Genomic DNA, 15,305 nt, shown 5'->3' with positions numbered 1-15,305 from the left:
ACACACTCTTGTGCATCTTTAATTTTACCTGCAAGAGGTACAAACGTGCTCATGTTGAAAAGCTTTTTGACTTCACCGAAATAATGGAAAGAAATTCTAAAATTGCATTATTGGCTCAGATCACCCTCTCCTGTATTAAAAGTCACAGGAGGGAGCTTTTTGGATTACCAGTGTTGAATGTGGGTTTTTCGTGGGAGTTGTTTTTTATAGTAGTTAAGTAATTTCCTGTTGAGTGAAAGTGATATGAATGACTATAAAGTACCACAAAAGTAATATAGACAAAGTTGGGTTTTCTTGAAGGACGTGTAATAGAAAAGTACTTCTTATTAGAATTTCCTTTCTAGTCTGTCCAGATTCTAATACCATGAACATTACCATGATATCTGAGTGTTTTAGGAATCTCTTTGAGGATCCTCAGATTTTAGTCAGATCAGAGAAGAAGGCCATTGCTGTGTATTTGACTACTTGAGAGATTGTAGGGCTTTGTCATTTCAGAACTTCTGGAGGCTTGAGTGATATTTGGGATCAGGACCTCTGATCAGGCATCAAAAAGCAATTGTGTTCTCAGGACCCATTTGTGAAACTTTCCCTCCTTTACAAGTCACCAATGGTTGGTGCTCTGTGAAGGCAGATGCCAGAAGGGACATTACCACTAAGGCTGGGCAAATAATCGATTTTTTTAATTTCAGTTATTAAAGCAAAAAATAAAATTAAAGAAATAATAATTTCAGATCAAATCAAAACAATAAAATCAGTTTTTCTTGGTGATATGAAAAACAGAAAAAAAAAGTGGTTTGGGTCGAAGAAAAAAAAAATTTCGGTTCATTTTGGGTTTTTAAAAATATTTTAATGGTTTTTAATTAAATTTAGGTAAATTTTGTGAGAAAATGTCTTTCTGCAATGAAAAGTCAAAATGGTTGGTTGGTTTTACTTATTTATTTATTTTTTAAAATGCCAAAATGAAACATCTTTACATTTCTGAAATTAAATATTGCCCAAAACTATTTCCCGACTTCAACCCAAAATCATGAGTTGTTTTGGTCAACCTGAATCTGTATTTTTTGGGGGGGAAAGATATTTTCATGAAAATATTCACCCAGCTGTAATTACCATTGTTAATAAATGCCTTTTAGCTGAATTTAGAATGACTGGAGGTGGTTACAGCCTGTATGTGGGAGTAAGGTAGACTACAGTTACAGGATTGTGTGTTGTTTGAAGTAGAACATGAAAATGCCCAGTAAGTTACCTGAAACTAGTAGTCTGTACTGTTGCATGTGAAATTTGTAAATGTGAGGTATTTTTGTTTTGTTTTTTAAAAAGCCGAAAATGGGCTCTTTGTTCCATGTGCTCTGTTGCAGTGATCAGTGTTGCTATTTGGACATGTTCCCCGAAGTTTGTGCACAGAACTGCCATTATGTTTGGATACTTGGAAGCTACTTGCACTCAGAGAGAAACCAGCAGACAGGCACTCAGGGAGATGTAAATACACACGGACTAGGTTTATCATTCTACTGGCTGAGCTATCCCATAACAGGCTAGCTGCGGCAAGCTACGCAGGACACAAAATACACAACACAGTCCTCACCCCTTAATAAAAACGTCCATTTAACAGAACAATAACTAAACAAGGGAATGAGGTAGACTGCCTCATTTCCTGGCTAACCCTGGGGATAATTCTGTTCCGTGAATGTGGGTTTGCCCTAGCTAAAGATTCAATCGTTGAGGAGACCTTTCTCTCTCTTGATGGATTATGGCGGACTTCTGGTGTTCTTTAACATGAGGTGGTATTGGTGTGGGTTTATCAATGGGTTTAGGACTTGTAGTTCGAACAGGTGAAGGAGCTGTATCTGCTGCAGAGGTGGATGGAGGAATAGAGTCAGGGACGGGTGACTCTTGGCTTGAGGATACCTCACCTGTAATGGTGAGTGTCACGCTGCCTGCATTGGGGGCGGAGGGGCATTTAGTATATTGTTTGTCATCAGTATGCCAAAATCATAATAATTCATGTGAGATATGCCATGTCAGGTACTGTTAGAAAGGCTATAATTTGCTAAGTAAGATGATAATGTTTATGTTCATGTGTTATATGTGTAATGGAAGTTATGGATATGTTTGATATATCTGTATTTCAAATTGTGCTGTGTCTGGGTCACACCACAGACAGGATGGCTGCAGAACAATAGCCTGCTTAATGGCCCATTAAGAGATCCACAGGTAGGTACAAGGGGCCGGGGGAGAAGCCAGGGATATACCTGATGAGTCACCAGGACTTGCTCATGTGACTCTGGACTCCATTTTGGTTCCTGTGAAATTCTACAAGCAGCATGGCAAGGGCCAGAGGACATAAAAGCAGATGCCTGGGATCCATTTTTTCTTCAGTCTGTCTTTCAGTCATTCAGTCTTTCAGCCTGCCTCTGGACCAATTCATCTACAACTGAACTGAAGCTGTGAAACAAAGGATTGAGACCCATCCAGGTACTGGATGTATACCAGAGGGACTATACAAGCTTGCAAACTCCACAATTCTTCTAGAAACCTGATATATATGGACTTCCAAATCATTTGCTTTAATCCTTTAACATTTCTCTTATAGTTTGTTTCTTTCTGTTTATAATAAACCTTTAGTTTTAGTTACTAAAGGATTGGCTGGCAGCATGGTATTTTGGGTAAGATCTAAACTTATATTGATCTGGTACTGTGGCGGACCCTTTGGAGTCAGGAGAAACCTTTTGGGTAAAGAGCACAGAGTTTAAATAACTGGTCTCTTTACTGGACCTAGTGGCTGATTGGGAGACAGAGACTGAAATGCAGCAAAGGGTGTTGTGTGTATTTGTATATTGGCTTCTTGATAACCAGTGTGGGGAATCAGAAGCAGTTTGTGGTTGCTTGGGAAGTCTGACTTCAGTGTCATCCAACAGTGTTGGGAGAATCTGCTCTCCTTTTGCAGCCTGCCCTGACCTAGGCATTTTCAGGTGGCTACTCTGGACACGGAAGGGTCACAGTGAGGTCAGGCAGTTCAATTGGAGATGTGTCCTTGGGACTTGTATGACTTGGCAACAACTGATCTACATGTTACTACCAGGTGATCATTTGCAATCTGGACAGTATAGGAAACAGGTCTGTCTGGGCAAAAACTGTAGCAGGGACCCAGTTAGTTCCAGAGTTATAACAGGCTGTCCAGGATAGAAGGGTCAGTCTTTTGCTCTGTGTGCACATCTTATGACTTGGTTGTGCTGTTGACATTAGGCAACTTGTCGTGCTTTGAAGGGTTTCAGCAGCTCAAAGCAGGTGCACAGCTGTCATCCCATCATTAGAAAGGCCAGAGAGGCTTTGATCGTAGCATGCAGTGTGTTTCTGTAGGGTAGTTAGGAGGTGTCCAGACACTTTTGAATGGATGAATGTCCCCATGCAGATTTTAAAGATTCATTTTCTGCACAAATCTTTCTGTTAATCCATTGGTGGATGGATGATACAGTGCTGAAGTGATGTGATATATCCCATTTGCTTTCATAAAATTTTCAAGCTCCTGAGAGATGACCTGCTGTCTGGTGTCACTCACAAGTTGTTCTGGCAGACTGAAATGACTAAAGATTTCATGCAGTCTCTGAATAATACTTTCAGCAGTAGTGGACAGCATTACAGAGATTTCTGGCAATTTGGAGTAGGCATCGTCAGCAACCAGGAACATGCTTCCTTCAAATGAGCCGGGAAAATCAACATGAATATGCTGCCGTGGATTTTCAGGCCAGTCCCATGGGTGTAGGGGCTCCAACTGAGGTGTGTTCCTCACATTCTGACATGAAGTACAAGCTCTTGACCTTCTCTTCAATGCCACTATCCAGGCCAGGCCAGGCCAGGCCACTAAAAGTAACTTTGTGCAATTATTTTCATGTGCACTATTCCACAGTGACCTGAATGTAGTTGTTCTAACATCTGTATCACTAGTTCCCTAACGTGGGACAGTACTGGGTCAATGCGAGTTGCCTTCCTTACTTGAGTAGCAATGATGGGTGTGTTCTTTACCTGTTCAAAGTAGAAGATTTCTTTCTGGCCAGTGTCTTAATGCTTAACAGGTAAAGGCAGTCTTGAGAGACCATCTGCATTGCAGTGCAGAGTGGATCTCTGATATTTGATCTCATACATGTGTGTGGAAAGCAACAACGTCCATCATTGCATACAACTAGCAGCCAATGATGGAATGCCTGTGTGTGGTCCAAAAATTGATGTTAGAGGTCGATGGTTGGTGAGAAGTGTGAACTTCCATCCAAACAGATACTGGTTAAATTTCCAAATTCCGAAAACGATTCCCAGTGATTCATGTTCGATTTGAGCATGGTTAGTTTCTGCCTTCCTTAAGGTGTGTGAGGCAAAAGCAATGAGTCTCCTTTCCAGAAGGCATAATGTGTGACATGACTGCTCTCACACCATAAGGAGATTTATCGCAGGCCAACTGTAGAGGTAAGGATGAGTCAAAATGTGTCAAAACCTCTGAATTTAGCTATGCATGTTTAGCCTCATTAAATACAACATCACAGGCTTCAGACCACTTCCAGACCTTGTTTTGGCTGAGGAGTTCATGTAGTGGTTTTGGTAGTGTTGCTAACTGTGGAATAAATTTTCTGTAATGGTTCAATAGCCCTAAAAAAGAGGAAATTTGGCTCATGATTTTAGGAGGTTGGCTGTCAGGCTTAATATTCAATTTCACAGTAATTCCTTTCATACTTCCCAAGTCCTCTCCAAAAAAACAGCAGCATGTTTCTTTAATACAACTGCCAGACCTGTTTCTCCCTTAGCCATCATGTGTACCCAGTTCAGCTGGATCCTCTTAAACCATGACCTTCTCATTAAGGCAGGATAATTATCTTCCACCACAAACAGTGGCAATTTAGCAGTCTGTCCATTGAGCTCCACCTTAACATCAGTAGTGCCCAACATGGGTACAGTTTCTCCATTGTATGTCTTCAGAACAATTTTTGTTGGCTTAACGGGAGATACTTTAGCTTCTCCTTATACACAGTGTCTGAGACCAGCAAAACTGCTGCTCCTGTGTCCAGTTCTATGTGTATAGGTTAACCTTCCAACAGGAGTTACCCTATATTCATGTGAGCCAACTGCCATGGACAAGACATGGAGTGGCACTTCTTCTTCTAACTGGGTGTCACTTTGATCACCTGCTCTACTGCATGCAAATTTTTCTTTTTGGTCTGCCAGACAGCAGGCTTCTTTTTCTTCTGCTTACCTTTTCTGTTTGACTCTTCTTTCTTATGTTTGCAGGTACGCTCAGCGTGTCCTTTTGCCATATTGTCGACATACTCAGTCTTTTCACCAACATTCTGACGCATGGTGACCAGGCTTTCCACAGTGGTAACATTCCTGGCTCCTCACTGACTTGTTGGTAGGTTCCTGTGACACCTTATGCACTCTGGTTGATGCACTTAGCTGTTGTGCTTCCTTTGCTAACAGTTCCATGGAAACTGCAATTTCAATGGCCTTCTGCAAGGTGAGCTGGGCCTCTGTCAATAGGCACTTCTGTATTGCTTCACTGCGCAGACCACAGACTAACCTATCACACAGGGTGTCATTTAACACATCATTAAATTCACAGTGCTCACAAGCTTTTTAAGAGCTGTTACATATTGGGCTATTGTTTTACCTTTGTTTTGATTCCTTTGTGGAACCTATATCTCTCTGTAATTACCAGTGGTTTTAGGGAAAAATGTGCCTCCAGAATTTTCATAATGTCATTGTAAGATTTTGTGCCTGGCTTATTAGGTTGCACTAAGCTGCACAGCAAGCTAAATGTTTTAGTTTCCACAACACTTAAGAAAGTTGCCACCTTCTTATCATCTGCAATTCCATTTGCAACAACAAAAAACTCAAAACTCTCAGTATATGATCTCCACTGCTCCACAATTTCATCAGAATGTCCAAGGGACCCAGTAAGTGTAGCCATTGCTGCCTTTTTTTCTTTGCTTTTAGTGTCTTTTATTCATGTGTGTTGGGTTTCATTCATGCAAAATTACTAGTAATTTCCTTTCATTAGCACTGCTTCCTTCCTCCCCACTCCCAATTTGTCTGCTTCATTTTTGGTTTCTGCTGTGAGCAGGAACAGCACAACCACCCAGAAGAGTAAACGTTTTCCTTACATTTTCCTTTTGCATTTTTGCTAGTGGCAGTACTAACATAGGTTCATCGTCCTTGTCGCCACTTCATTATGTTTGGATGCATGGAAGTTACTTGCACTCAGAGAAACCAGCAGCCAGAAACACTGGGAGATGTAAACTCACACAGACTGGGTTTATTATTCTACTGTAAGACCAGGCAGAACTGGCTGAGCTATCCCACTATAGGCTAGCTCTGTTAACTATGGCAAGCTAGGCAGGACACAAAATACACAAATACTGCCCCTGGCTGGAAGCACTACCCAACTTTCCATGATCAGTTGTCACATTCCAACTGCCACAGAGTCTTTGGACTCCAATATTCCATCTGGTTCTCACAGGGCCCGTGATCACTGAACCTGGTGGTATTCTTAACAAAATGAGCTGCCAGCCATGCTTGTAGCTGTTTTCATTACTTCACACTGACTCAACACACATTCTGGGCTTCAGAATGACACACAGAACTGACAGTCCTGGAAGATTTGTATTGATTTGTGTGGGTGGCGAATAAGGACAATGTACTGCAGTGAGGGGCTATGTTTGTTTGCGATGATTGTGTATGCTGGTTGTGGTGTTGTGTGGGTGGTTGTGTTAATTTTTGTTTAGGCAGGATTGTGGTGGGGGATTTGTGTTGATTTGTGTGGGTGGCTGTTGGGCCAAATAATCCACCATTCATGCAGTCTTTCTCTTACTACCAAGGAACCTGTTGCATGCTAATTAGCTGTAGAGTAAGGGTGTTGATTGGTTGAGTTACCACCAATATTGCAAGGATCTTGAACTCTTGACTTGACATAGAAACATGCCTTTCTGTAGTTGTACACCACATGAATGTAATTTGTAAAGTTAAAATGGAAGAGAATTTAAAAATTGGATAACAGATCATGAAACTTTGTGATTGAATGAGGTGATATTCTTAACAAAAATAGTCCATAACCATGCTTGTACCTACTTCCAGGACTTCACACTGATTCAGTGGACATAAGTCTTCAGAATTTTTGAATCTTATTGTGTAAGAGTCAGTGGTCTTCTGCCAGGCTTTCAGACCCTAAGGCAGGAAGGGCATTTGGTCCTTTAATGATCCATGCTGTTAAGAAAAACTATTTGAAGTTTGATAAAATACCCTATGACTTAGAGTACCAAACACTGTTAGCCATTTGAGAAAGATTTGACCACATGACTGAAAACAAGAGGAAGAGTATGCTAATTTTCATTAACTGAGTTATCCCTGTCGGTATTTTAATGAACAAGATACATTAGTGAGGAGCTTAACATTAACTTTAGACTAAATCATAATGCTCAGGGAACTTTTGATTTGATAAATGATATACAATTTAATTTTATGATAATTACTCTTAAATTAATGAATTATGCTAATTTGCTCTCACTAACTTTGAGATTGATCATAGATTTCAACATCTGGAATCTGCAATAAACAGAAGAAATACTCATTTGTTTCAGTTATTTCTATATTTATTGACTCCCTGTGCATTTTTCTCCTCCTCAAACCCTTTTATTTCCTTCTTTATTTTTTTAACCTAATTTCCATTTGTACTGTGTGTGTGTGTGTGTGTGTGTGTGTGTGTGAGAGAGAGAGAGAGAGAGAGAGAGAGAGAGAGAGAGAGCGCGCGTGCGCGAGAGAGAGATTGAAGTACTGATGGAACACAAAAAATCTGATGACAAGCTCCTCTTCTCATTAACACCTTTTTAAAAAAAAACCAAAAAACAAGCAATGGGAAAATCTCATTTGTCATACTCATCTAAATGCACTTACTTCAAGCATTGGGCACAGAATATTGGGACCAAGCATACAAATTATAAAGAAAATCCTGAAAATGTGCATTTGGTTTCATATGGCTTTGAAACATTCCCTGCACTTTTAAAGATTTCATTGCCCCATCCAGTCAATTCCATTCCTGGACATTTAAGGACAAAATGAACTAAAGCTGGACAATGCATTTTCTAGAGCAACAGAACTATTCATCAATTCAGATTGAATTTAGAGAATAGTTTTGACAGGAAAAAAACCCAATAGTTCAGAAATGTTGAAATGTTTCATTTTGACATTTTGTTTTGAAACAATGTTTTCAAAAGAAAATGTCAATTCCAAAAGACACCTTTAAAATGTTGTTTCAAATCAACCCAAAAGCATCTTTTTAGTATTTCAGCTCAGTGAGAAAAACTGAAATTAATTAAATTTCTATTAGAATGTAATTTTTTTCTTTTTTTTTTTAGTTGACCACCAAGCCAAAAAGTAAGTTATTCACTTAGCTCTAAGAGCAATCTTTATGATCATCTATTTATCCTCCTGTATAACACAGGCCATAGAATTGCACCCACCTTAGATGTTCATTTTTGTATATTGTACATAACTGCATCTCCAGCAGGGTCTCTAACATTTTCCCAAACTCCAACTTCATGTGTCAAACTGAAATCATCTTTCTTCCCAAACTCTCCACTCTGTTGGCAACTCAACCCCAAGTTTACAATCTCACTTTTCTCCTCCTCCTTTCACAGTGATGCTCTCATTAAATCCAGGTTGTATTTCCTTGACAGCTTCTCCAAAATCCATCCACTCTTTTTCCTTTCTAACTCTGAAAATCCTTTTTAAAGACCCTGATTATTTCTCATTTGGACTATTTTGAAATTATTAATTCACTGTTGTGGTTCTGTCATTTGAGGTGCTACAGGGCTCCATCTTATCACCCCTCTTGCTCCTAGAATGTATGAGGAGGCATATTTTGAAGTGCTCTCACTATGCTGAGTGCACATAAACGCTATAATTTCTATCTCAATCAGTCTAGTCAGAGTGGTTGAGCACATTACCCAGTGTCTGGTAGATACTGGGCATGGGTGAGAGCCTGCTTGCTGAAGCTTAATTCAGATGTGATGGAAGTGATGATTGTACTTTGCCACCAAAAGATATGGTGGAGATGCTATCTGCACTTTTGATTGTGGGTGTGCATCTGCCACTCATTGCCCAATTTCATAATCTGGGGTATGGATAGAAGAGCAACTGCTTTTATCTGAGTAATCTGCAACAGCAGACATCTTTGTTTTCCATTTATGGTTAGTCAGAAGAATCCAGCTTTCTTTTTTTAGCTGTAGAATTTGTTACTGTAATCCATTTTATTATCACTTTGAGATTAGACCGTTGCTCTGTGCTGTTTACACCTTAATTCTGTTCAGAAATGTAAACTGGTAAGGAATGTAGCCACCCACTTATTCGATGAAGTATCTCACTGGAAGAATGTAACACCATTGCTCTGTGATGAGAACTGGCTGATGGTTGGCTTTTAGGTAAAATTTAAAGTGTTAATTTTGAGCCATATAGCCTGAGATTCCCTTCTTGATAGAGTGCATCTCTTTCCTTGCATCACTGCCATAGCTGCATTCAGCAGATATGTTTGCATTCAACATACCTTGGTTTTACCTTTAGAGCATGCTACAAGGACCATCTATTGTCACAGGCATTTCAAAAGGGTATATAGAGAGGATGAGAAGGAGCTTTAAGGTGGATTGGGGTATTGGTTTGTTCATTCTGTTACTTTGATAATGGCTCGATTTTGCTAAAGGGCCAGGATGATTGGTTCGGCTTTTCAGTATTACTCAAATGTGTATGTGATACTTTAATGTAAGGACTGAGGATAGGTCCTTTTTAGATATCAAAAGAAAGTTACTTTAAACATTAAAGAGTACAGCTACCTACTCATCTCTTATCTTCTAGATATCACCTTGCTCCCTTCATCCCAGCCAAAATGCAGTCAACTATCTGACTTCTTGGATGTGCTGTTGTATCAAGCCCTTCTTCATTTCTTTTCATTGGCTTTCCATCATCCTTTGTATCAAAATTAAATTCCCTTTTTCTTCCAAGGGCCCCCCTTTACCTGCTTCCCCTGCATACCTCTATGGTCTCATTTCTTTCTGCTGCCTTCCTTGCCCCAAATTCCCCGATGAATCCCCATTCATGTTGTCTCACTCTTGTCTCCTCGACCTTTTTCTACATGGCCTGCTTGTATTCAGAATCTCCTTCCTTAACCAGTCAACTCTGTCTCAGGCAAAGGAGAAGGGAAGTAGGCACAATGCATATATTTATCCCCTGCTTCCCACACATTTTCATTTAATGATTAGGGCTGGAGGAATAACTTTTTTTTGTTTTTTTTTTGTTTTCAGTTCACTGGCAGTTCTGAAAATATTTTGGGGGAAAAAAGTCCTTTCAGATCAAACCAAATCCAAACATTCTGAAAAATGTCTGTGTTTTCGGTTAAATGAAACATTTCATTGAATAGTGGCTTTGAAGAGCTGTTGGGCCAGAGAATTAAAATGACCCTGCAGCCTGGTGTTTAGGACCCTCTCCTAGTACCGGGCAGACTGAGGTTCAAGTCCTTTCTCCAAAGAATTTTTATTTATACAAAGTGGAACAACTTCAACCGGAGATATTGAAAGAGACCCACCAGAGAATAGCCAACAGCCTGGTGGTTATGGCACTCATGGGGACAGCGGAGAGCTATGTTTAAATCCTTGCTCCAGAGTGGGAATTTGAACCAGGGGCTCCCACATTCCAGGTGAGTGCCATAACCACTGGGCTAAAAGCTATAAAGTGGCCACCACTACCATTTCCTTTGGCCTTTTTGTGAATCCAGCCCCAAAAAAGCAAATCTATTTGGTAAACAGTTCAGGTTGACTGAAACTGCATTTTTCAGCAAATAGACTATTTATTTGAAAAATTTCACCCAGCACTAATTATGACCCCTTTTCCCCATCTATTTTCTGACACCTCTTCCCATTAGTCAAGTCATCTCCTTGTTCCACACAGACCCTCTTTCCTCTGCAAATATGGACAGTTCCTTCAGCTAAGTATGGCTGATGTTCGAGGGTGGAGTGAGCTTCTGGTGTTTGAAGGTAAGTTCCTGATATTCCTGCTGCTGTTTCTCCCAGGATCCTTTTGTAGGCTGGCCAAAGGGAAGCGCTGGTGAATGTTGTTGAGCCTGGGAAGAAGGCCTCAAGAGGGCTAGGAGGACTAAGATACAGGTATGAAGGAGAATTCAACTGGCTTGTTCCCTCCATTTGCCCTAGTCTTCCTTTATGGACTCTGTTCTATTGCTCTTTGGGGAGCCTTTATAGCATATCTATCCCACTTGGAATGGGTGCAGGTGGGGATGCTTTCAATAGCACCAGTCTCCCAATCTCACTACACTATAAACTCTTTGTGGTGGGGATATTGTCTTCATACCTGTATGAAAAGCCCCTAACAAGCTGCTTGTGATATACACCTAAATGATAATATACTAGTGTTTTAAATAGTTGTCCCAGTGTTTGTAGCAAGGGCTTGTTCTCTGACGGACAGAAGCACTGTTGGCACCACCAATGGGCTTCTACAGTTGTAGAAAGTGGAGAAGTAGCCCCCTCCCTACACCAACCCTTGTAAAAGACAGACTGTTAGCAAGGTAGTGCCACTACAAGGTCCTGAAAGACTCTGTGGGAGCAAAGCTTGTGAGTGTGAGATATAGAAACTGTCACTCAGCTGGGAGTGACTGGATCTGACTGTGAAGTGAGACAGTTGTCATTAGAAGCGTCAGGAGAAAGTATTTGGGTATAATTACCACCCTATAGCTTGCCTGTCCTACAAGTACCACTTTTCAAGATGACCTGGGGTGTCAATGGCTGCAGCCATTCCAAGAAAAGCCCCAAAGCATTTGTTGCAGCCTTTTGTTTCTCATAAGGGCCCTCAGAGCCACTAAATCCTGTTAGGTGGAGCAGGCTAATGAAAGAGGGAAAAGTTCTGAGGAAGTAAATAAGGAAATCCCCATTGAGAAACACTGCTATAGTCTCTCTAGTGCCACAGTGGCTATTGCTTATTTAAATAGAAGGCTTAAGTTGAAGGCCGGTAAGTCAGTTTAATCATGAGCATCTGGAGAGAATAAAATGACACAATATCCTTCATTGCCCAGCTGGAGTGTTAGGCAGAGGCTGACAAAAAGCCAGAATAATTACTGCTATCAGTTGTAACAGAGTGAATATTGCTGCGGTTGGGTTACATAGCCTCTTATTTATAGAATTAACTAGTGTGAGCTGCTGTGCATTTGCAACTCTCAGGGTTTGGCCTATAGAGATTTTCATCTTCAAAATGCTGTATATGTATCAGTGAATTAATCATTGCAACACCCCCATGAGGAAGGTGATCGATAATTGCTTATTTGTGCTTCTGCTTTCCTTAAGAAACCATTTGACTGGATTCCTACTCATAGATCTCAGATACTTAAAGTCAGACAGGCCCTGCATCCCCCCAAGTTCTCTAAGAACTGTTAGCCCTGAATGAAGCATTAGCTTGTGAGATCCATTCTGAGACCAGCTGCCAGCACCTCAGTGTGTATTTCTCTACATTTAGGGAAAAATCAAGAATTGGACTGCACCCTTGCAAAGTGAAGTCTTAACTACACCAGAGATTAAAAAACTGTCATCTTGATAAAGAGTCTGTAATAATATTCTCCCTCAAAAGTGTTAATGGAAGAAAAATTCTCCAGTAGGCCAATTAGTTGTTTCTAGCATATACCGTAGAAATTCCTTCCTCCTCAGCTTCTGCTCGAATCATTGGACCACTGTTTTTTTTCTCTCTCTCTCTATCTATATATTATATATGTATATGTATGTATGAATACACACAGTATACACATTTATTCTCTAAATGTAACCTACTCTCTCTGTTAAATACTTGTGATGCTCTGTGCATGCCTTCAGACTTCTAACCATTCCCTGAACAATGTAAACAGTCATAAGACTGTTACCAATCCTCTTTTTTTGTTGTAATCTTTAATGCACAGCAGCTCTGCACCAATAAAACTGATTACGTTTTCTGATTGTCTAGTACATGTAATATTGTCCTCTGATATGAGGCTTTGGGAAAAAATAGTTGGTTATCAGGTTCAGTATAGTAAATTTTAACATTTTCTCTTAGGTTTTCTCTGGAATAATATTACTTAGTTTAGGGGATTAACTTCAGCCATTGCATATGATGACATTTCCTTCTTAGAAATTCTTAATCCTTTGAAATGTACTGAATGGCATTGCTGCAAAAAGTTACTAAGCAATATTTGAAATGATTAAAAAAAAAAAAAGTACCTACAGACTCTGCAGAGAAACTAGACAACTATCCGTTTATCAAATTGCATGTGATTCCAATCTTTAGGCAGATTAACACATTAAATATTAAACTAAGAAAGTTCATCTTTCTCCAGAGCTTTTAAATAAATACAGTTAAAAAAAATCAGTGTAGAACCATTAGCTTTTGCAAACTGTTTGGATGTGTGTCTTGTCTTAAGCTCTCAATAGAATAAATAAAATTATTCTTAATGCTGAAGTGATTGGCACTCCAAAGCAAGATTTTTGTCAAATTATATACAACTCCTTGAGGGAAATCCTGGCAGTTACACCATTAAAGATAAGCTCTGTGTTTATCAACCATATTCCGGGCTGTAGTATAACTGTCCATGGGGCTATGGAATGCATTCATTCAACTACATTTTCCATCCAGAGAAACACAAAGGGATCAAAAGGATTATGCCATTGAAAGAGATTTATTTTTTTTTAATTCTAGATTGGGGACGAGCCAGACTGCTCCAGCAATATAAAGTATCTCCAAACTCTGGGTATTAGGAACCCACCAGTAACTCCAAAATGCTGCTACTGGACCACTTGAACTCAGATTAATTGTCCAGACTTTTGGAAATGTACAAGGCATGGAAGATTTAATCAGAAAGAGGAAACTCTGCTATTATAGCTGTGTTCTCCAAAACCTTTTCATTATTTCAAAGTGTTTTCAATTCATCCTTGATTGTGACAAGGCAATTTTTAGCCTTAAATTATGAAGTTCTGGTCAGCTGAAAAATACAAAGTTAAACATCTATCCATTTGCCCTTATTCCTGCAATATCTCCAAAGTATTTTAAAATAAAAATAGGTTTCTCTCTCTTTCTTCCTTCCCAGCCTTATAGGAGAAATGGTTTGATTAGTTTACATGTGCATGTATATATATGTATAGAGCTGACTGAGGGAAAGGCAGGTCAAAGAGATGAATTATGCACAATGAACATGGCATATCATCTAGATGGTGCAATTCATACGATAGTGTTTCTGAGCAGTTTGCAATGTACATGCCATTCTGCTTGGTGTCTTCATATTCATGATAGAAATTATCTTAACTTTTTAAATGGTTAGGAATTTTTTGCCTAACCTTTTGCAGTTGGACACCAAAACTATTCATGGGAATGAACCAAATTCAACAAGTTTCATCAAAAAGCGTTTATTGGATCCACGATAGAATTTCTAGTCAAAACATCTAGTCAAAACAAAATCAGGTAGAACAGGGATATGATATCCCAAGTAAGTGCCCTAACCACCAGTCTATTGGCTATTTCTGAGTGGGTATCTGCTATTAGAGCTGTTTCCCTTTGTACAAATAATTATGTTATTTGGAGCAGGGACTTGAATCTGACTCTCATATCCTACATGAGAGCCTTAATCACTAGGTTATAGAGTTAATCTCTCTGTCCCTCCCCTTCCTTCAACTGAAAAACTTCAAAATGTCTCTTTTGTCCTGATGTAGAATGGGACAAATTTATGAACTCTTGAAAATATTAATGGAATGGGAAAACTGTTTCCTGTTCAGCTCTACTTCAGATCACTGTGAGATTTCTCCTTTTATAACCACAAAAAAGATTTCAGTTCCCCAGACTCGGCAAGTCATCTAAAGTACTTATGTAGGGTGACAGTAAATCCTCAAAATAGAGCTTTTGATTGCTTCAAAAGCCTGTAGTAGCCTTCTGTGTGAAGGGGTAGGTTTCTCTTGTACTGAATACTCACCCTAAAGCATTTTTTGTGGTAACATGCAACTCCACAACCTGTAGACCTTTGTGTTTGTGTGTTTAGCACCTGATCATAATAGTTGCTGAGCACCCACAATGCTCAATAGGTTAATTGTACATTGTACATTCTCAAAAAGTACTTAGCAACTCTTTGGGGCAGGCCAAAAACCCAAGTCCTGCTTAAGGGCAGTTATTCCATTCATTTCATTTAGAGTAAGCATAGGCCTTATTCTGTGCCCATTTAAGTCAGTGGAAGCTTTACCATTGATTTCAATAAGTGCAGGATC

The 15,305-nt window shown here is 39.6% G+C and overlaps 1 long non-coding RNA gene across 1 annotated transcript in view; it reads left to right on the top strand.

Moving 5' to 3' along the window:
• The window catches only part of LOC137167162 (uncharacterized), an 88,279-nt gene extending 74,017 nt beyond the window's left edge, over window positions 1-14,262 (top strand). Inside the window, exons 2-3 of the long non-coding RNA XR_010924032.1 lie at window positions 10,975-11,060; window positions 13,753-14,262. This is a non-coding gene — a long non-coding RNA (uncharacterized lncRNA). The remainder of the gene's footprint in view (window positions 1-10,974; window positions 11,061-13,752) is intronic.
• The last annotated feature ends 1,043 nt before the right edge of the window (window positions 14,263-15,305 follow it).

The sequence above is a fragment of the Emydura macquarii genome, unplaced genomic scaffold (assembly GCF_026122565.2).
Source record: "Emydura macquarii macquarii isolate MOO-44397 ecotype Brisbane River unplaced genomic scaffold, CSIRO-AGI_Emac_v2 contig_320, whole genome shotgun sequence".
Lineage (NCBI taxonomy): Eukaryota > Metazoa > Chordata > Testudines > Chelidae > Emydura > Emydura macquarii.
Note: the sequence above shows the minus strand (reverse complement) of the source record. Positions and strands in the feature narration are given on the sequence as shown.